This window comes from Thalia democratica, chromosome 1, assembly GCF_965202585.1.
Source record: "Thalia democratica chromosome 1, ktThaDemo2.hap1.1, whole genome shotgun sequence".
NCBI lineage: Eukaryota > Metazoa > Chordata > Thaliacea > Salpida > Salpidae > Thalia > Thalia democratica.
Window position 1 is genome coordinate 98,083,955 of NC_139165.1, and position 25,152 is coordinate 98,109,106.

Consider the following 25,152-nt stretch of genomic DNA (forward strand, 5'->3'; position numbering starts at 1 on the left):
TTAGCCTACGCAAATCAGTTGTATGAGTTGTTTTTTTTATTAAGTGTTTTTATAATTACTAAAAATCTTTAAATCGTCAAAAATACATCCTACCACAAGTTTAGACTCTGAAGAAGCCATAAGTAAATTTTTAGATCTTAAAAATAAATATAAAGTACTTGAAAGTTTGCAAGAAAATTGCAAAAACCAAAATTCATTCGATTAGCCTACACAAATCAGTTTTATGAGTTGTTTTTTTTTTTTAAGTGTTTTTATAATTACTAAAAATCTTTAAATCGTCAAAAATACATCCTACCACAAGTTTAGACTCTGAAGAAGCCATAAGTAAATTTTTAGATCTTAAAAATAAATATAAAGTACTTGAAAGTTTGCAAGAAAATTGCAAAAACCAAAATTCATTCGATTAGCCTACGCAAATCAGTTGTATGAGTTGCTTTTTTTTTTTAAGTGTTTTTATAATTACTAAAAATCTTTAAATCGTCAAAAATACATCCTACCACAAGTTTAGACTCTGAAGAAGCCATAAGTAAATTTTTAGATCTTAAAAATAAATAAAAAGTACTTAAACGTTTGTAAGAAAATTGCTTTAAAAAATTATGTAATACGCTTATATACTTATACTTTCATACTGCTAACTTCTTGTTAGTCTTAAATTCCAGGTTTTACCAAGTCTTATTTTTACCTAAATTGTCAAATTTAGAAATAAATATATTCGCAAAGGGTAGAGTTTGAAACTGGTTTAATTTTACAATAAAAATTAAATCAGGTTTTTTTCAGATTTTTTGGGATTTCAGATTTTTTGCAAACCCTAAGCAATGGTTTTGATTATTTTCTAATCTACTATTCATTGATAACAGAGTGTTCTGATAGTATGTGGTTCTATATACGATTTAAAACTTGTTTGAGTTGAACGTTTCAAGATAAAAACCCATAATTAACTAAGTACATATACAATAAAAAGGTTACTTTTTTACTACTAATCATAACTTTTGATAACAAAATGTGTCTGTTTTCTTACAATTTAAATATTTTGTTTTTGGGGGATTTTTTATAATATTTTTACATATAAGGTCTAAAACATATTTATGATATCCCTAAAAACTATATTTTGATGAAAAAAAGATACTTTTAGTTTGTTTTTGATTTTGAATCTTTTTTGTTTAATAATTTTTCTTCGTAAACAATAAAAATTTCCGAAATATAAAAAAATTATAAAAAAGTAAAAAAATGCTAAAACTTATACATTAAATAATTAAACGCTTCAAGACTTCAGTTCTTACATATAAATTTAAATGTATTACTTTTCATAAAAAATTATTAAAATCATTTTAAAGCTCAATCTATAAATTTAAAATTGCTTGAACTTAATAAAATATTTTTTTTTCATAATGCATTAAAAACAATTTTATTAATGTTTATTGACTAATAAAATAGTTAGGTACATGTATTAAAAATTAAAGATTAACATTTTTATCTTGAAGTGATGATCTAAATTTGAAATATCAATAAAATGTGTCATCTTTAATTACAATTTTATATAGTAAAACTTAATTGTTATTTTTATGAACAAATGTTATTAGCTTAGAAATTTAAAGTTATATCAATATATTTTTTTGTTTTTCTAAGTTTTTTGATAGACCTTTCTATTTAGCCTAATATTATAGTTAAAACCGATTGAAAAAAAAACTATAAAACCGAAATATAATGTCTAAACTTTATTATTTTTACTACAGTTTATTACAATTACTCACTATAAGTAGAAATGACTATAAAATTATTGTTTTTTAGTTAAGTGTACCTTAATTAAAGAAGCTAGTCGTTTAAGTAAAAAATAATTTAATGTATAAAAAAATTTTTACCGAAAGTGATAAAATCAACTTCCTAATAACTAAAAGATAACAAAAATGAGTATTTTATCAGAAAATGTATTTTTTTTGTAACATAAGAAAACCAACTATTTTGTCATAAAGTTTCACAATTACAAAATGAAAAATATACATAAACATGTTTATATATATAACCAGTTTTAACTTCAATCGCTAACATAAAAAGTTTTAAGTTTTCAAACTTCCTGAAAATTAACAAATTTTATTCAATGACAATATGTTTAATGTTCTAAAACATATTTTTTTAAACAGTTAATCTGAAAATATCTGTTAATGAAACTAAAAATAAAAAAGGACTACGCAATTTCCTTCACATAATTAATTGATAAAATTTAAGTATTTAAAACTGGATTTTGAAAAATGCTTCCGTTTTAAAACATTTTTAGAAAGTATTAACTAAATGATAAAACATAGCTAAACGCGAAATAGCAAATATATTTACTATATTGCCTGTTTTTTATAATGATCTTGAGTAAATAAACTTTGAGAGTTCACCATCTTATTTTGTTTACAAAATTAGTTTAAGATATAATTGTAAACATATTTGAAATAACTAAAATAAAACTTGTTTATTTGTATACAAAGTAATTTTTTGTACTTTGTTACTTGTCCAGCTAAAATTAAACTTCTCTAATACTATGCAAGTGACTTTGCAGTTTAATCTTAGGTATGCAAGAAACAAATTACTTAAAATAAAATATTTATCAAGTTGAAATGAAGCTTTATGCCTTAAATATTGTAAAGAACTAAACATTGTACTTTGTTTAAATTAAAGTATAAAAAGAGACTACGACACCTAAAATAAAAATAATAAATTTGTTTAGTTCAATACACTGTGGCACAATTATATTTTTATCAAGCCGTCATGTAACATAATTTTAGAAAATCTAACCAGATATAACAAGGACTTACTACTAAAACTTGATAAATTAGACTACATTTATTGCTAACTGAGTACAAACACAAAATTACATTAAGTAGGCTTTTTATATATATTTTTTGTTTTTATTAATTTTTTATATGCCCAACGAAACAAATGTGCGTATAATGAGTGCGTATATTTGTGAGAAGTTACTGTAATTGCATTTTTTAAAATAGTGTAACTAAAAGTTTAAGTTTTTAACAGTTTGTATAACTTGCACTACTTTACATTTATACAAAGTTTAAAATTTTTATCAACTGTCATCTCAATCACAATACCTAAATACTAAAGTAAAAACAGAATTTAAAAAAAAAATTCACTAGTTTAATATAATTTATCTTTTTATCAATATTTTCCTAATTAAAACTGTTACCCCTAATCTTGGTCGGTAAGTTATATTTTGTTTTTCTTATTAATTTTACAACTTAATTATTGTTTTTATTTTTTACTATGACTGTTATCCGTAACCTTTACCTTTGATCTGTAGTTTATATTTTTTCTTAGTATTTTTTTTTAATCAAACACTTGATTAACAACTAATCACTATTTATCAAGTAAAATTAAAATTACCCTAAAAGTTTGAACAAGAAAAAATATTACCTAGCTAAAAACAAGTGAAGTTAATGACCCAGGAAATAAACATAAATGTGTTCCTGATTTGTTTTGTTGCCTTATATGATAAAGGTTGAACTAAATAAGGTAAAGTTCTAAGACTTTTAAAATCTGAAATAAGTCAATCTTTTTTTATTCACAATATATCTAGTCGAACCTTGTGATTGGTAAGTGATAACATTCAATAATTAAAGTTAAGTAAAGACTGTTAATGATAAAAAATCTGATATGTTATTGTAAACAAAAAAGAAACAATATATTTATGTTCGCGGCCTTTAGCAGCTTAAAAACATTTTTTAACTCTAAAAACAATATCATTATTACAGGCGGCGTAAATCAAATTATATGCATGTTACGAAAATAGATTAAAAAAGGTTGTCATTGTAGTCTAATGTAGGTCTTGAAATTCTAATTTTGTTCCTTAAGCGTGCATAAAATCATTTTGTCTTTTAACGACATGTGTTAAACTTTTCAGTTATATTTATCGTTTTCTTTTAAAAAAAAACAGTACAAAACTTTCTTTCTAATTCAAAAACAATAACAATAACCAAATAAAAAAACAGTAAAAACTGTAATTCACACAATGTATGCAAAAAAAGCTTTCTAGATACCTAGTTAAAACCGACAGTTAAAAATAAATGAACAGTGAATTTTTGTTTTATTGATTATAACAGTGTAATTAATTCATCATTTCATTTTATACTTGTGAATAAATAAAGGAGTTTTAGTGCCGAAGAGGTATGATATCTTATTTTTAGAAATAATTCATTTTAAAATGAAAACAGTAAACAAAAATAGGCTTTCTTTAAAACAATTTTCCCAGTTTTCAAAACAATATTCCCTACTTTTCAAAGTATTAATGTTCATTCAAAAGAACTATTTTTTTTCTAATGCGTATATATCAGTGTTTTTTCAAATACGCGTTAGTTATATATTGTTTTGCTGGTTTAGCGTTTACGATCAATGAAGTTTAAATTATCAACGAATTATCAAGTTAAGCTCAAACCTATGAAGTATAAGATACATAGAAGAATATACACATCGTCCAGTGAAGAACAGTCTATACTTTATCAAGCGACCAGAACACTTAGTTTTCCTTTAAGAACTAACGCCGCGAGAACCCTTATTGTATCGATTATTTCGTCACGGCTGTTAGTAACATTGCATGCTTCTATTATTATCATTACTTGTCTACCAATTTATACAGTTCATATATTGAGGTCTAATAAATATTACTTTATAATAAACTGCTTGAAGTTTACGCAAAGTGTGTTTTATTTATAACTAAATAAGTTAGCTTAAGTAAGATTAACATATATAAGTTCAGTACTGTAAGCTACTGTTAAGTAAGACATGTAATTTAGCTGAGTACTTGGAGACTACATATTTGAGACCATAAACATAACCAGTATTTTAAATACATCTTCGTTTTTATCGCAGCGTTATTGATGAAAAACTTTGAGAAATGCACTCTGAGTAATTTTTAGTTTGTTTAAAATATTTTCTTGTATATCTTTTCGGTTGTCTATTTAGAAGTAAAAAACTGGTTAAAAGGTGCATACTAAATGTAAAAATTGCGTTTTTTTGACGGATAAAAAAAGATAAAACCTATCTTGTCTTTACTCCTTATTTACTAGAGCTTCAAATCATAAGAAACTATAAACAATAACTAAGTGTAAAACTTAATTTGTTTGATGTTTTAGATAGCAAAAACCAAACGTAACTAAATCAATTTTAAAGCAAATTTACATACTAAATATTTATGTTTTTCATTGTAAAGAATTATAGTTTTATCATCTTTTTTTGAACACTAAATCCTGTTAATAGTTTTTAACTAATTACATTTTTTTTAATTTTATAGCCAGTATCTAAATTGTGGTCTAAGAAAAGCATATTTCGCTGATTTTATTTAGTTCTAAGGAAAGTATAAACACAATTTAATTTAACTACTTTATTACAAGTAGAGCGAACTTTTACTAATGGTACATGTGTGATAGAAATCAAGCTTTACTTGTGTAAAACCAAGTTTTTAAACTAGTTTTAAAAACTTTAAACTTGTAATATACTTATAATATCCTTATTATCAACATCATTTAATTACATTAAATATCTAAACATAGTATTTCTGTCTAAGTAATGACCCTTTTTTATACAAAATGTGTTTGTTTAAGAGGCTTTTTGTCTCTTCTGTCATTGCCTTTAAGTTATTTTACGGTAACATATAGTTAGTTTCATTACAATTAAAACAATTTCAGAAACTTTTAAAATGTAATCAAAGTGACTTTTAACTATATAGGTTATAAAATTAATTTAAGAGGGTCCACTAGCTTAAAATCGTACTCTATTATGTTCAGTCACTTAAAAAGTCAATATCTTTGAAAAAGTTTAAGTATAATAATCAAAATATCTTTAATAAAACAAACTGATATAACATAATAAGTCTTCAACAGAAAAAAAAAGTGTTTACAAACTACACTAGAAAGCTATACTTTAGATTTTTATTTTATTTTGCTAAACAACTTAATAGTACATTATAAACGAATCAAACTAAACTTTGAACTAATAAAGACTTTTAAAATTCTGAACACTCAAATATATAAACAAATGCTTTTTTGTTGTAAGAAAAACCTTATTTTTTTAGTAATTAAAAGTAGGTGCTAGTGCCTGTCAGCAAATGCTCCTCAACAAGTTACATTATTTGCATTGGCCTGCCAGTTGTGGTTTCCAGTTATACTAAAAAATGTAGTCTCGTAAACGAGGAAATCAAAATGGAAATGTTACTAAAAAGTATGCAAATATTCTAGCATTGTTATATATATTTTTAAATATATCAAAAATGTTAATAGAATACGTGTTACGATCAGTTTTAAAGTATATGCAGTAAAACTTAGAGATATGCTATAGCAATCGACTTTTTAAAGCCGGAAGAAGTTAAGTTTATCAAAAAGTAGCTGCTATGGAATTGATTTTAAAATTAATTAATACAGCTGATGTTATTTATTAAAATGTATTATATAAAAAAACTTAATGATCTTTATCTTTATATTTTCAAAGTGTTAGTACATATAAACTTTAAAACTAGAACTCTCAACTAAAAAAAATAATTTCCATTTAAAATTTAAAAGCAAAAGAAAGTTTTTCTCAAGTGTAAAATAAGTAAGAAATTTAGCTTAAGAATAAAAATAAAAGTCAGTTATAAAATATTTTCGTTCGAAAGATAATAATAACGTTATAGTGTTTTTGTGAATTTGTTTAATGAGACTGGTCATAAAAAAATATTTTGTAGCTTTATATATATTAACAAGTCTGTTTTAAAAGCATTATTTTACTACCAGATCAAACAAAAAAGTGATTATTTTGTTTTTATGTTGCCAAAGCAGTTACAATCAAATATATGTTTACACTTACACCTTTATCGTTTTACTCAAAATATAAAACTTAATATCAAAAGTTTAAATTTAAAACTTTGGGTGAGGTAAATAAGGTTTTGTTATTTTAAACAAAGTTAAAATACAGCAATAAATTAGGGATTGGGCTCTTTAGGCATGACAGTGCAAAAGAAAATTATCAAGCATATAACACATAAGTTGTTTAATTAAACTTAACGTGGTTTTTTAATTAAAAACTTTTGTACTAATGATTTGTTAATACTGCTTTTAAAAGTTTCTCAATATTTATTCTTTAAAAAAACAATTAATATTTTCTACTACTTTTTGTAATAGAAATTTTTCACATAAAATGTTTTGAGCTACAACAAACTTACTTAAGTTCCTTCACTTATATTATCGTAAACAAACGAATGAAATTTTAAACTACTCAATAAAAATTACCTTATTACTATGAAGATTATTTTATTAAAAGAAGTATGAAAAACAGTAAATTTATGTATAATAGTATAACTAATTTAATAAGATAAAAAGTATAGACAAACAGTTTGTGCTAAAATTGTTTAAATAAACTGTCCATTTATTTCAAACTATAAAAATATAGTTTAATTAAATATAAACTATATTTTTCGGGAACATTTATGTTGTTTATTGAACGAAAAAAAAAAATCGCTCAATATATTTGCTCCTAGGACCAGGTGCATGAAAAAAACCTTTCAGTTATCGAGTCGCGCACCACTTGGATATGTTTTAACGTCTTGTCCAGGACAATAAGTATTCATTTCATGAATAATCTAAAAGTATTTTAATAGACATTTTTCAGTGTTCTTCAGAACTGATGGTCTGGAAGTTTGAGTCTTTTGCAACCTTTGTAGCGTCCTGTTATTGCTTTTTATGATGAACTGTGTTTTGACTTGAATTTAAAAATTTTTAGTCTTTTTTTTACTTAGTTAACTTGTACTAATGTGTTTATATTTTTAAATTATGAAACTTCCACATTACTTTCGAGTAGTTTATTGTGCTAAATAAAACAGAAAGAATCTTTACAGCTTGTTAAGGCAGCATTTAAACTCGTTTGAACTTATTTTGAGGAATTAACTTTTTTGCAGCTGGAGCCCTTTTTACAAAGGACCGCAAAATACTACTAAAAGGTAGGATTTGGCCAACTAAGCAAAAAGTACAAAATGTGAACTGTTTTTTAAACTTTAAACACATAAACTTGTCTTTTTTACGTATTAACGTGCTACTTGAGTACGCACTTATAACACAGTTTAAAGTCAATAAATGCTGGTCTTAATTTATGAAACCAAATGTAGTAGCGTTTTTTTAGAAGGCTTTAAGTTTTACAGATGACTTACATACTTAAATAATCCAAAACAAAACATTCACCATAGAAATAAGACAAACAAGCTAACATAAAAACAAAACACTTTTTGTTAAAGTTGTTAGAAGTCTAGAGTGATTGTTTTATTTGTTTATATCATAACCAACCATTACAAGACGTTAACTCTTTTTTATTTTTTTGAAGATAATATAGCAGTAAAAAACAACGGGTTATTACATCAAATGAGAATAAGCCAATCTAATGTTAATATTACAAAATTTCTACAAAACTTTTTCTAAATTATTTTCACAAAATAAACTGTAAGACTTTAACCTGAAAACGTTTTTCAAAATGGCTTTTAACTTTTTAAGTATTAAAACACTCTTTTTTTATAGTACCTTGTTCTGTTTCAAGTCAGTTGAGTTAGTTCTTTCTCAAATTATTTAAAAAAATTGTTTGCTGAACTAATCTTGATGATCTTACCTATCACAATAATTTTTATAAAAAAATGACCTGCAAAAAATTGATGTCTTTCCAAGATGTGTAGTGAGTTGTTCTTATAAATGTTAAGAAAAGTAGTTTTTAATAACACTGACATCTACTTTAAGTAAAACTGCTCACTTTACATTTTAGTAGAATATTCCAAGTTGAGACTACAGTTTGCACTTTTTTCTGCTATTGATATTTTAATTAAGGAATTTTTGATTAATTAAATGATAAAGTTTAATGATGACCAACTGATGACAATATTTCAAAACAAAATCTCATTAACTTTAAGTATGATTTGTTTAGGAAATTTATTTCTGTATCTTTGTAATAACATTTTACAATCTAACAAAATTTTAAATGAATCTTTATAAGTTTTTTAAAATCAAAAGATAGTAGTTTAACATTGTAATGTTAGTTAACTTCTGAATAATACTGTTAATTTAGCCTCGAGCCAAGGATAACCAAAATTAGATAATTTCGAATAGTTAAAAAATTTTAATGTTTTAGTTTGAAATATCAGGCTCGAGTAACTTTTAATAAGTAAATTATTGTTTTGTAAAACTAACTAGTATTAATTCGGTCCAGAGTTGTAATAAATACAGAATTATGAGTACTTTATAAAAATTAACGTAAAATTTTACATTTTTGAGAACCTTGGTAATTAGTTAATTGATTCAAAATTTTTAAACACCAGATTAATTAGCATCCAGCCGGATCCAAGTCTTTTGAAATTAGTTCTATTCGGATACGAAACCTTGTATAAAATTAGTTTTTAGCCGGATCCGGATAACAATTTTGAATAAAGATCCGGATCTGAAAAAGGATCCTACTGAATCCGGTAGATCACTTACTCGAAATGCTCCGGCCCGCAAAGGACTAATTTTTTTTGGATCCGGCCCGTCAATTATTTACGTTGCCCACCCCTATTATAAGCTATATCTTAAACTGTATGTAATTTATCAATAATTGTAAGTATAAATACTACTTTTTAAAAGCTTTATTTTTGTTAACTTAACTATTTTCTGTTTATTTTAACAATGTTAAGCTGACGTACTGATTTTTGTAAATTTATAGATTTAATAAACTAATTGTTTTTCACTTTTATTAAGTTATCCATTGTCTTATTTTATATTTTGCAGGCCTGAAAATCCATGTTGCTGTTTTGTTTAAATAAATTTAATATTGACATTTAATATAACCATGGACATCATAATACTGTTTGTTCATCAAGTAAAACATTGTTTTAATAATATGTTAACATAATAAATAGTTTGTAGTTATCTTATTTTAATTAATACCTATCGTACAACATTATAAGTTACTATTAATTAGGTTGTTTAGTGAAAACGGATGATTAATATAAATAAATGCATTTTTTCAGTACAAATGCTAAACATTGAGATAATTATAATTTTGTTAAATAGAAAAATAAATTCGACTTTGTGAACTAAAATATAAACATTTTTTGAAACTTAAATGATAAGTATAAATTAACTTAAAAATTTATTATCAGTTGTAGAATAATAGTTTATAGTAATTTCTACATTAACTATTAATACTAATATCTACCAAACATTAAACATTACAAATTTAAAATTCTGTGCTTATTGTTTAATTTTAAAAATAGAAAGTTAGCATTAACTATACTTACTAACTGTATATAATGCAGTAAATTTCCCCTGATAGTATAAAGTCAGCATAATTTAAAAACTATAAATAGAAGAAACCTTTATAACATAAAGTAAATAGAGTTTTTACGAACTAAACTAATTATTTTAGCTAAAAAAACTTTGTAAAGTACTGTTGTTACATAAAGTAAACCGTTTAAAAATAAAAAAGCTAGAATAGTTATTTTTCAACGAAAATAAATGAAAACTGTTTTGTTTTATTTTAAAAAACTTGTTTTATGTGAGAAAGTCTAGTCTACATTAATCGAAGTAACTAATTTAAACTTGTTTGATATTAAAAATTAATAAATATTGAAAAGATACAGAACTTAAAGATTAGTTGTGTTTATACCAACTAAAGTCTTAAATATGTTCTTTGGTCTACTTAAAACCTTCAAATTTAATTATTTAAAAATGAAACTCAGTAATAGTGACTCTTTGCTTTTAAGCAAAATAAATAATAACGATTTTAAATTAGCTGCTTGTTTATTTTTTGTATAATTCTACAAGCTTGTCAGAAAATATATTGATAGTAAATAACTAAAAGTATAAGTTATATTTTTTCTTACACTTTTAATACAGTAGCGTTAGTTAAAACGTTATTAAAAACTTTACATAGTAACTAATATGCCACAAAAAAAGTATTTAACTTATTTTTATTAAAAAATTGATTAAAAAACATATTATAACTGTTTTTACTATGTCAAATGGTTAAAAATTTATTGATAATTTTGAACTATATTCAGAAAATAGTGGAGGAAGAATTTTATACTAATTGAATAAAGTTTTATGCATTGTTAAGTTTTCTATGTTTTTATTAGTTTTACATTTTCTGAAAAATTCAATAGAGATGACCTGATAAAGTATCTTATCCCGAACCAAATTGACTAATTTTAGTTATTTAAGTTGGCCGACAACGTATTTTCATAAAACATCAGGAATATTTCAAATTGCGTGTAATAGTAATAAACTTTGGCTACTTATAAGTCTTTTATGCATAGTAACTGCTAAGAAAATTTCTTAAAAACTATTCAAATACCCAAGAAACGAACCTTTGATTGCATCATAGTTTTAAGCTAACCAAATAAGAGCTTAGACTAAAGTGGGATCAAGATTATTAAAGGGCAAGTGCTATAAATTAGTTTTGTAGAACATTTTTACAGGTTTTAGTATTTCTCAAGTCATACCTACTACATATAAATTCGTACAAAGTAGTATCGTTTTTAGTTTAAATATAAATGAATATTTTACATTAGATAGTAATTTAGACTAAAAAACAAGAAAAAAAAGTTCAGTCAAAAACTTCTTAGTAACATAAAATTAGATTTTTTAGGACTTATATTAAATAAATTTCTAACTGGTATAACAATTTTTCAAAACTTATTTTGCTGCAGTTTATTTTGCGAAAACACTTTAAATGTGCTTTAAATTTATTTTTTTAAACCTCTATAAACTTTACGTGCTTGTTTGTTTTCGTTGGTAAAAATCAAACTTAATTTTTCATTTTAATCTAAAAAAAAACTTAACAAAAAAAGAAAGGTTTTCAAGTACTTGAATTGATACATATATGAGTGAAGATTCTCTTTTATTAACTTGTTTGTGTTTATTAAACAAACTTTCCTGAAAACACTTTTTAATTTTCTTTCAGCTTGATCTTAGAGATTTTTTAACAAAATTTTTAAACTGCCTTGTTTATTTTACTATTACCCACCTTTTAAAGTTATAAGGTTGTTCAAAATTATAACTAAATAAATAAATTCAGTTCTTTTGAAAAAAATTATGTTTAGGTAGAAGTAAACAATATTTAGTGTTGTAAACAAACTTTTGTGAAACCAATAACATATACGTTTTTGATTATAAGTGCTTTAGAAATTCTTTCAAAAGCATGAAAATAAGGTTTAATGCATAGTAGTGTTCACAAATAAAATAAGTCATTACTATTACGCATTTAAATACTTTTTATTTACTTCTTCTTCACTTAACGTTCAAAATTTAAAAATCTTTATTTTTATTGTTGTAAACCACCAGTTGTATAAGTTGCAAACCCCTTTCTTAAGATGTATCTAAAAACTTTTTTATGCATTTGAAATCATAAATTTTTACTATAAAGCTCCAAAACACAACTGCAATGATAAGACTTAAAATTTTTTGTTAAACTTGCAGAGCAGCCATAAAAACTAACTGTGTCTCCTTTCACGTGAAATAAGAACGCAGTTTTTGGGTGTGTTATTCTAAAAAAAGAATAAGAAAAAGTCTCAAATAAGCTTACCTCTGATGCACCTATAACCACTGACCGATGGCTCGGTCGTAGTTAGGTTAGGTATTTGCTTATTCTGGCTTTTCGCCTTAGTTTGTGACCGCGTCATGCGTTTTATGTCGTCCATCGATAAGCGTTTGGACGACATGAAATCTTAGTTGAATTATATATATAAATAATATTATAAAAACGGTCTAAAGAAACGATCGATAACTTTACTGTATTGAGCTTACTAATAATCTAGTGTTTAGAAAACAACTTTAAGTGAATGGTGATTTTATAAACATTTAAAAACAAAACACGACAATGTGATAAAGTAACGTGATGAAGTTCTACCACAACTGACTCGAGGTTTTCTTAAGCTTAGTGACTGTACGCTGGTTACGATTTTACAAAACTCGAGCGATTCTACTATCCTTTGCAGTACTTCTATTCCCTTTGCCCGATCCGTCAACAACAACCCGCACAACAACCCAAACATCCTTTTAACACACTAAGAAAAACTTATTAATTTTTTACTCTCTTCTCTACTTACTACGTCACGCGCAAAAGTCTTTCTGTAATTTTCCACTTAAAATTTATTGACTCCTTTGATGTAATTTCCACTTAACTTATCTTTGACTCCTTCATTGTACTTCTAGAAACAAGTAGTAAACTACTTCAGAAACTGCACTCAAAAAAACCTCACTACAGTCGTTAGTAGAACTAAGAAAAAGTTAAATTACAAAATTTATTTTTTACGGGAAACTGTAAAACTTTACTTGGAAACATGAATTGTTCGAGACTAAAAATATGAGAAAATAAACACGAAAAACAATGCTAGTGTTTAAATTTACTGGAAGTCTCTATCACTTCTTAATTTAAGTTCAAACAATGTTAATTTGGTTAAGCATGACCAGCAAAACAAAGAAACATTTTCATTGAAATAAAAAATAAGATTCTTTAATATAACAATAGTTTTCAGATTAATAGTTATTTTTAAATACTTAGAAAAACTTTTTTTTGTAGAAATACACAAATATAGTTTTTTTTTAAACGATTTAAAAATTAATTAATTATAAGGTGTTAGCAATTACACACAATTTTTAAAACAGAAAAAAAATTATAGTTAATACCTAAGCTACAATTTGTCTTGTAAGTAAGGTAGGAAGGGTAGTATAGGAATAATAGTAATAGGTAGTAATAGGAAGGTAACAAATCAATTAAGTAAGGTAGAAAGGGTAGTATAACAAATAGTAAACTACAACTTGTTATACTATCCTTCCTACCTTACTTAATTGATTTGTTTTTATCTTCTGAGTGCTAAAATATTCGAAGTTTTTTCTCGTTCTAGCTTTTGAAACAAGTAGAAGCTACTACTTGTTATACACCCAAACTATGTAAGATTCGAAACGGCTCAAAAACAGATGAAGGTTTTCAGCGACAATGCATGATAACTCCGCATAACATGTTCATATATTTACTCTTCACACAAATTTTAAAATACCTGCAATTTAATTCATAAAACACATAAATATTTAGTAGAGATTACGCATACTACATGACGTCATAATGAGCCTCCACTGCAACTCATAACTAGTTCGTTTTAAGCGAGACAAAAACGAACTTAAACTGCGAGCAACGGGATTGTCTCCCGACTAATCAAAGTCAGTCACAGTTTAAAATAATGTTGACAAATTCCAATGATCTGTGTTTAAAAAGCTTACCTTTTTTTCTTTTGCTTAATAAATACTTGTTGAAAAATAAAAAATACTGAATAATATCATGAGCCAGAAAAAAGATAAGCTTTAGGTTTGAGATAGTTTTTTAGATAAAAAATGACAAGCTGTTCTGTCTTAACGTTTTCAAGAAAAATGTTTTTTTTTTTTTTTGAAAATTAATCTATTTTTTAAGAAAAATTGAACTCACATAATGTATCATAAATACATGAAATGGTATGGTATTGATCAGAAATAACTACCACATTTAAGTAAAATCAAAGAAAAAATACTAATCGAATAAAAATTGTCATTTAAAAGTCTAGTTTAAACTGTTTATGAGTTTTTTAAACTTAAGTTGGTTTAATAACGTTTTTTTTAGGAATAAATTTTCACTGTAGATATCAGACTAACAAGCATAAGGCAAGGATTTTTTTTTATTATAGAGACACCTGACTCGTAAGTCTAATTTGAGCATTTAAAATTGTATGCACGCAATTGCTTATCGAAAACAACTCAGGTAATTTTCTACGATAGTTTTAAGTCGTTTACAATAAAAGCTAGTTAAAAGTTTAATAAAAGTCTAAACTAAATATACACTATTTTTTAAAACAATTTTTTTTTAATGTGTTAATACTATTTTTTTATTATAATCGCTAAAAAAATATTTGATTAATTAAAGAGAACTTTGAGTGCATATCATAATGCGTGTTTTAACAGTTTAATAACAATTCTTTTTTGTGTATAAGTTTTTTTAAAACTAACATTTTACACAATTAATTTTTATTTGTATATGCACGAAAAACTTTCAGTTAAGTTTTGTCAGGCTCTATTTAAATTGAAAATAAATAATAAAAAAGATCAACAACCAATGCGTTTAAATAATGCGTTTTAAGTCCATTTTTTAGAAAATATTTTCTGTTTTATAAGTTTTTTTGAATAAAATGTTATACAATTTAAATGTATTTGTGTAACCACGACAAATTCTTAATTATATTCTGTCATGCTCTATTGAAAATGAAAATAAATAAAGATCAACAACCAAGTTTCACGCATTAAACTGTAATACCACTGGCTAATGTTGTGTTTGCAATATATCACGTCTCCACCATATGTTTTGTCAGGTCCTATTTAAAATGAAAATAAATAACGAAATGGATCAACAACCAAGTTTGATAACCAACAAACTGTGATACCACTTTCGTGTCATTGTGTTTGCAATTTGTCACGTCTCCACCAAAAAGTGTTGGTTTGATTCGTGAATTTATGGAACAATGTTTTCGGAAACTAATCGTTTTAAAGAAGTAAAAAGTCGCAGGTATTTGTGTTTTTAACCATATACAACTCGTATATCAATAAATAAATAAAATTTTATACATCTAATGTATAACTAATGTTAAACTAAGCGGTTATGAGTTGCATGAAAAAGTTAATTTAATAAAAAGCAACTTAAACTTAAATGTAATCAATTTTTAATGTCATAGGCACTACATGTAAGTTTTTATGATATCCAAGTACAATATAATCTATTTTTATGATAAACTCTTATTAAATTATAAGTAATAATAGAAAAACTACTTGTATTGATTTTATATATCTCTTTAAAGCTTATTCAATTCCAACTTTAGAACGTTTTATCTTTTCAGTTAGTCTACTTTCTTTTAAATGGTATCTTTCACAATGTTAAGTTATTCATTACTGAATTAATATGTGTAATCACTTCGGCCATAATCAACAAAGCTGAGATGTTTTACGCCATCAATAAAAAATAACAAATTTCAAGACAAGACCGTCAACAGCAGCAACCGAAACAACCTACTACCGGTTTCATCATTATTTGGAAAGACGCATAGGAGACTGCGTAAAAGAGTTGCAACCACCGCTTTCGTGCTTAGTCGAAGCGGGCACTGAGCCGGCTCGGTTCGACCGGGGTCGGGCTTGCCTTCCGGCTCCCTAAAACCACTAACGAGCAATCCCTACGGTTTTCGCGCGCCACCGATCAGACTCTCCGCAGGAGTCTTGTTAAACCAACTTTTGTTGTAAAAAAATTAAAATAAGCATAAAAAATTACCTGAGTTGTTTTTGATAAGCAATTGCGTGCATACAATCTTAAAGGCTCAAGTTAGACTTAAGAGTCAGGTGTCTCTATAATAAAAAAATTTCCTTACCTAAAGGTTGTTAGTCTGACATCTACAGTGAAAATTTTTTCCTAGAAAATCGTTATTAAACCTACTTAAGTTTAAAAAACTCATAAACAGTTTAAGCTATACTTTTAAAAAACAACTATTTTAATTTAATAAGTTTTTATTTCATTATTTTGGTCTCAACATGCCAACTGGTAGCCGCTTTACAGGTTTGGTGCCAAAATTCATTTTTTTAGCTTCGCCAATCTTTTTCGGCTTCTTACGCTTCGGCCTCCTTGCTGTTTCCTAAGCTTCGATTGTGCCATTTCAAAGGTTTTCCGCCAACCTGTGGAAAACTAACTGATAAATGTTAACGTCGTTTTTAGATCTGCGGCTGTCGAACCTTTTAGGTTTATCATACAAAACCGTTCCAATCAGTTTTACCGCTTGAAAAGAGGAACCGCTTACTGAACGAGGGTGATGCTTAAGGTAACAATGACTGAAGTTTCTTTCCGTTTTGTCTCTTGCCGTTCTCAATGTAGACAAGACTAAAGAGTTACCGTGTATCAGACTAGAAATAAGAGTGATAGTAATTAAAACCCATTTACCATTTAAAATTAACCCATTACATCGCCACTCGCTTCTCACTTTGCCAGTCGAGGGCGCCATCAGCTGAGACTAGTTCAGGGATATTCTAGCGGCTACTAATTCAGCTATCCAAGCCAACTTTGCCTGACATGTGCCATAGAAACATTCTCGCGATAGAAATCTACAATCTTGTTATAATTAATTTTCAGTTATCCCGAGCCACTCGAATCGTGTAAGTTTAGTCTTTTCTATCACTCGGTTTAAAAGCTTTGCGAATGTTACACAATCTACGCAGGCTTTTTGCTGTTTAAAGCGTCGGCCCGCGTCAGTTTAGGTCTGATTATATAAGCTCTAGAACTGCCACAGTTATTAATGTAAAAGCGTATAATCAAATTAACCATAACTTAATTAAAGAACCATTCGCAGATTCACTGTACGTGAGCTCGTACTTAAACTTGCATGGCTTAATGTTTGAGACGAGCATATGACTACTAGAAGGATTAACCAGACAAATATCCGAAGGCGTTTAAACCCGCTGCTTGACTTGTCGTTTTCGTTGTAAAAATACAATATTTTTCTATTACTTCACTTCAAAACGTTGCAAATGTTAATGAAAGTTGACGTTTAAAGCGCTTGCCTGCGTCGATTACAGCTTGCAGCTGTTTAAGTGACTTTTTTTTCTCCCGGAAAATCGTTTGCTTTCTGCCGGTTAACTCGTTAAACGGCTTCAGTCTGCTGCAGTTTCCCGCCTCGAGCTGTGTCGGCACGATGCGGGAAATTCCACTAGGATTTTGCCAAGATTTTGCCACCAAAATGCTAAAAAGTTGCAGAAATATGCTTAGAAGGCCGAATTTATTCCATGGATCGAAGTATACCGATGTTTTATCTAGCAAGTTTTGTACTACTAACAGTTTAAATTTACTTAACGAGTTGTTTAGAGGTCTGGCTTCATTAGTTTAAGTTTTTATCATAAATGAAGAAACAAAAAAAATACTATTTTAAGCAAAGAGCATCATTTTTTAGATCAATTTTTAAAGCGGTTATCATCGAAAAAAAAAGTTGCTAAAGCATAAAAATACTTGTCATTGTTTATTTCAAAACTGTTTAAGATAAATAACATTTAATTAATTTATCTAATTCAACTCAATCCTTTAACAATTTTTCATCGTCGGTTTTACACCTTATAATTTCACTAGTACATATATACAGAAAAGTTTACATAAGGTTTTAAGAAATTAAAAGTATATACAACGTCTTTATAGATATAGGCGCTCCCACTCTGTTTTTTAAAGTTACTTGTATATAATGAACAAACTTTAACGATTTATTTTGATAAATACTGTGACAATAAGTTAATATAATTCTTTATGACAAAATTATATATATACTGATGCATTTTAGTTATTTAACGACGTTAACAACCACTGAGTTAAAAATTCAAAGTTTATATAGAAAATAACTTAAATTGTTTAGTTTTTATTTATCATCTGTTTTCATAATTTTGAAAACTTAGTTTGTTGTCCTAGACAAGACGTTATAAGGTATCTGTGGTGTACTACTCGATAACCAAAAGGTTCTTCGTGCATCAGGTCCTAGGATAAATTATTATTATCTTTTTTTTTTTATTCAATAAAAAAAAATAACCGAAAAGCGGCTAACTCGAGTCAGAGTTTAATTAACCTGTTTTTTTATACTAGAAAGTTTGTCTTTTCATAGAATTTTAACTCACTTATAATTCAAAAGTAGATTTAAAACTAAAGTTTGTTTTAAATATATTTTAATGTCTAGTTTAAGTTATTCTTCAAATTTTTAATTTTTTAATCTAAACAACCTTTTTTTAAACTCAAGTTAAAGTAATGTATTTTAAATGAAGCATACTAATAGTTTCCATCTTTTTCAATGTTTAAAACTTAAAAATTGTTTTTTCTAACATTAAAGTAGTAATACCTTTACTAAAACTTTTAGAATTTAAATATTTTAACAAAAAATTAAGGTACTATATCTAAAACATAGATTTTTCAATTCGAATAACTGTTTTATAACAAGTTTAAAAACAAGGTTTTGTAATGTTATTCATTCATATTTTTTAAAATGTACTATCTTTTTTCTATCGAGGGTAAAGTATAGCTAGTATAGTAAAAAAGTAACTATGTTTTGTTTTAATTTAGTACTATAGAAAATACTGTACTTTGATAAAACTTTATTTTTTTATTATTTTATAGTATTAACAATAATCATAAAGTAAGTATAAAAATATTTGTTTAGCGTATTACTGTAGATTGATTTTAAGTCACAAAATATTACTTATTATTTTAGTTGCTATGCTAATATGTTTTTAAGTCTGTCATCGTTTGTAAAACATAGTTTTTATCAAAATATCAAAATTTGATATAAGTCTAATCGAAAAGGATTACATCTTGTTTTGTATTCTATAACTAATTTTTCAAATAATTGTGAACTAAACATATAATTAGTGACCATGATTCATGGTCCATTAACGTTTATATTAGTTTTAATTATTTATTTTTATTACGGGCAGTAAACTAAACTATTTCCTAATTTTTCAAACAAATTTTAACTTTGTTTTTTAAGATAATTAACTTTGGAGGCATATAAAACGATGCTTCTAAGGGTTTAGAAAACATAACTTAAAAAATGTTTTGATAAAATTCAATATTATTTTACTTTAAGGTAAGTAAGTTTTATATTGGCAAGTGAGATTCTTTTTGATGTTCGTCATCAACTCTAGAATATCTCTTGTAACTTTCAAATTCAGGCCTCATGACCCCTTTTGGCTTATTTACAGCTTATGGCCCTCCAAATTTTTGAAATTGCCTCCAAGGGTTTAGGTTCTGGTTTAGATAAATCTAGAACATAAAAAAAAGTTGATAGTATAAAGATTAAGAACTTTTTTCTTTTCATATTTCGGAACGTGCAACTTTTAACAAAGTTAATTGAAAATTAGGCTTTACAACAACTTAGGTACTTGTAACATTTGATATGGTTCATTAAAATATTGAAGTTTTATAATAATTTTACGCTTAAGATATTAAATTCAGTTTTTAAACTTTAATCTATTGTTTAAATATTTTGGAAAATATTTTTACTAAAAGGGTGGCATTCACATTGTACTTTTACCAAAACCTATTGGTACATTTTTAACATTTTATCCATTTTGTAAACTATAGAAGAACAAAAACCATTTAAAATTAATAATTTTTGTTAAAAATATATAAAACTTATTAATAAGAATTGTCATAAAATTTTGCATAATCGTAAAGACTTCTACTATAGCAGGAGTTGGCAGCCTGCTGTAATTCGCGGGCCGCAATTTTTATAAAAAAGTCTTCGAGGGTCGCAATTACTTAATAACAAGTATAGTAATTAGTAAAAAATATTACTTTTAACCAAATTCTTAACAAAAAATGCAGCAAAATAGCACCTTTTAAAAGTATTTATTTAATTAATAGCCTAATTGTAAGATTTTATTGCATAACAGTTTATTTTTACGTTTTTTAAAAAGTATCTTTTTAGGCTCAAAAGTACCTCGCAAGCCGCATTTGGGCCGCGGGCCAAAGTTTGCCGACCCCTGTACTATAGCGTTCTAAAAAAGCAAATACATATTTTTAAATTAGTTCACATTTTTAATCAGTAATTGATAAACAGGGTCAAAAAAAGTTTAAAAAAACAAAATTAGTCCATAAATTCCAAATGTTTATTTTAAATTTTAAAATGACAAAGCTATTTAAGTACATCTTTATACATAATATTTTACGGCATAAATATTTTATTGCTAAGCCAGTGTAGAATAAACTAATTTTATGTTAAGAGGTTTATAAAATGCATAGAAATCAACAAAAAGTCAACATGTACTTAAAAAGCACTTAAAAAGAACTTAGATTAAGAAAACAATATTAAAGACATAGTTGTAATTCTTATGTGATATTTTCCAAAAAATTTCAAGCTTTGCATAGCTTTATTATTTATCCTCCAGTTGTTGAGATCTCTCTATTTGTTTTCTTTAAACCAAAACATATAATAGTTAAGTACTTTTTAAGAATAGGTAAGTAATTTAGGTTTTCATGTATAGATTATATTGCAAATAAAACTTTTAGTCTTTTATACTTAATTTAATATTTTTTTATCAGTTACTGTCATTCATAAATAAATCTGTTGCTAATTCACTACTGCTTTTAAATGTCATTTACAATAACACTATCCTAACTTACCACGCACAAGACTTTTAATTTATACTTTTATCTTCTGAAATTTATGCTTTTAGTGGAGTAATTTCAAAGATAAAAGTGTAAAAATCTATTAAAAATGCCAATACCGTGGTAAAACAAAAACAATGTATTCAGTATTTTTGCTAGATCGGTTTCTGATAAAGTGCCATTAAAAACAGATTTGTTCATGATCACTGTTACTAAAAGTAATGTTTATCAAAAGTTTTATAAAATAAATCCATAAAAAGTTAACTTTTTACAACTTAAAAACTCTATTAATCTTTTCAACGGGAAAAATTTACAAATAGTTTTTACTAATATAATGTTTTACACGTGTTTAGTATTCTTCGGTTAACAATATGATAAATTGTAAGACTCAAAGAGATTAACTTGTTTAAAATTTTAAAGGGGTGTTTTATAGTTCAAAGCTTTTATCTATGGCAAGTTTTAAACGATTGTGCAAAACAAAAAGTTTTTGTTTTGTTTGTTTTCTAACAGTGATTTTTATACTAAACACATTTATATTTTATAATACAGTCGACTACCGCTTAAGTACGCACTTTTTTTGGTACGCACCCCGCCTTAAACACGCACTTATCCAGAAAGATAAAAAAATCTGAATTTTTTATATATTTTATATAAATTTATATCAGTATTTCCGAATTTTCTAACTCAGTTAATCGTTTTTTAGCAGCAGACATAACTCAATGCTCTTAAAAATATCAGAAAAGTATTTAATATCATTTTAGATTTTTAATTTACTTTTTTTTAACTTAAAAATCAAATTAAAGAACTAGTAGTGAAAAATTTATCTTCTGAACAATTACAGCATTTAAAAGATTTAGAGTCACTGTGAGTTGCTTGATGTTGAACTAAAGAACATTGTAGAGCAAATTTTAATAACTATGTTAACGAAACAAGAAAAGTAAAAGTTTTTAAAATACAATTTAATCTACATTTTTAACTGTGCCGTTATATGTACAATTTATTTATCAAAATAAAGGATATTATATTAGAACTTCTAAGAAATTCCAGTTTTTTTGCCTAATTTTTCAACCATCAAGTTTTTGAGGTTTTTTTATTATTCCAAGTAGAATGGCCAACCTGCTGAGTTAGCCTGGGACTTTTATAACTTTTAAACTAGGGTGAGTAATCCTAAGTAGTCTAAGTGGCCTTAGACTGTGACACTTCTGTTATTATATGTTAATAAACTAAATACTTATGTAGTGGTTGCAGAAAAGTGAAAAGAATAATGATATTTGAGCTGTAATGCTATAAAATAAATAAATCTAAATGACAAAGTTAAAAAAAAACTACAAATACAACATAGTTAAGCCATAATTTAATTTAAATGTACACACATTCATGTTTTGAAAATGTTCGGTAGACACAATGTAGTTTGGTACTTTCCCTCCAACAAAACAAAATAAGTGGCTAGTTGTAAGAAAGAAAACAAACAACTAAATTTCATATTATTTTATGTCGTCAAAAAGTACGCACTACCTGTGCTAAGTACGCACTTTTTGGTCGGGTTCAATTTGCGTACTTAAGCGGTAGTCTACTGTATTAACAAGTTTTTATGATCTCTGACTTGATAAAACTATCGAAATATTTTAAAAATAAGTTTTCCTAACCAAATTTTTTTAACAGAACAAGAAAAATCAGAAGTTTTTTTTTGATTTTTTATCAAGTTGTTTTGATTGAGGCATATTATAGGGATAATGTTCTATCAAATTTTTAAACGAAAAAACAATTGTAGTTTAACTATTTGTATTTTATAAAATCTCAAAAAAATTTTTTTAGTTAATAATTTTGATACTGATTAATTTAACTTATTTCAATAACTTTATCTACAATTGTATCTAAAAATAAATAATCTTTTTTTAAAATGTACAAATTTTGTTTAATAAGGAAAAAATTGTATCCGTTGAAGTGCTTTTAGGTAAAGTAAATTGTGAATATCAATACTTTAAAATAATTAACAAACACAACACTGTTTTTTTCATTAAACAAAGGTTTTTGTTTTGTATAAATAAAGATACGTATAGTAATTTATATCTACAAAAGTAACTAAACACAATACTCAAATCAAAATTTTAGACGAGTTCTAAGTCACTAAGTTAAATACTTTTAGTTAGTTGACACATTTTCATATGTTCAGGCTTTTCACAAATATATTTACTCTTAAATTGATAAAAATCAGTTCATTACAGAAGTAACTTGTTTGAACTATAGATTTAGTTTTACATTTTTCAAAATAATTAAAATAAATAAACTACGAATTTAAAATAAATCCGACTAAGTTATGAACACTTGGACTAACTTAACTCATTTTCGCTCAATTTAGGCAATTTGACTAAAGTTATTTACATGTTTTAACTACACTTTTAATGTGCTTAATTGAATTGCATTTAAAAATATTGATACATATTTGAAAAACACTAGTTATGTTATGTAATAGAAAAATATATTACTTTTCTTAATTAAGGATTAGGCACCATGTCTAATAAATGGGTAAAACTAAATAGAAAATATCTTTTACTGGCTAGACTTTTTAAAAATAAGGTTAGTGGGTAGCTTTTATGATTAGAACTAGATAACAATTAAACTAAAAGCTGCATAAAATATACACTACATTAAACGTGTCAGAGTTTTTGTGATATCCTTTTGGTGGTTGTTAGATAAATGCTAATGCGACATGTTTTATTATAAAAAGTTAGAGTAAAGTATATATTTTACTATTTATTATTTACTGAACCTCAAAAAATGTAAAAATTTGGTTTAAGGTCCTAGTGCACGAAAACGTTTTTCGGTTATCGATTCATACATTACGGTTATAGTTTAATGTTTCATAAAGGACATTACAATTGAAAAATTTTTTTTTGAATAGAATTTAAAAATTTAAATTACTAAGAAAGAAAAAAAATGTGAACGCTCACAACTATGGTCAATGGGTTGGTGTGGAGAAAGACATTTTGGTCATCGAGCCTTACATTATACATTTTATAACATTTTTTGAGCAGTTTTGATAAAAAAAAATCTTACATCAATTAAAAATCTTTTTATTTAAATATTATTTATTAAGTTAGTTAAAAACTCAAACAAGAAAATTGGTGTGCATTCTTTTTTATACCTATTTCAGCCAATATTGACTATAGAAACCTTAGTCTACTTTGGGCACCACACCGTCTCCTCCCTTAAATTTCAATTTTTAGATCATATACGTTCACGTTTTTCTTGTTGCTCTTTTTTCAAGAACAACCACGAAAAATGCAATATAAAGTTCAATAATAACATAAAAAGTTAGAAGTGGTAAAATGCTGTGAGAAAAAAAAAAGATCTCATCTTAAAATTCATGAATAAGAACAAATATGAGTATAATGCAAAAACTGTAAAACATACTATACTTGTAAAATCTGTAAATTTTTATTTGCTTAAATGTATTGAAATATTTGTTTAATATATAATTAAATGTATTTCAATATATATATTTAATATATATCTAATATATATACATTTGTATATATGTTTATATTAATAAAGCACAACGTTTAACAAATACAACTGTTTCAATATTTTTTTAAACAGAACAGATCTTCAGTTTGTTTATTGTGATAGTATTTTGAAACATAAGCTAAAGTGTACATGAAATTAAGCAAAAAAATTAAGGATTGTTATGTCAATAAGTGAATCATTAAAAAGTATAAGACGCACTAAGATTGCATATATGTTCAAAACTGTTTAAAATAAAAGCTCAAAAAATTTTACAATAACTAAAAAGCTCATTTCGTTTATTTAAAGCTAGACTTGAGTTTAATTTTGAGATCTCATGTTTTTCCATGTTGCAGAGTGTGCAGCCATGTTTTAAATTGAATTCGTTTTTTTTTATTCTTAGATTTCCAGTTAATGCTAAAATCTTCATTTCTATCCTTTAAATCCCAGATATATTTTTAAAACGTAGTTTTTAGTCCGTAT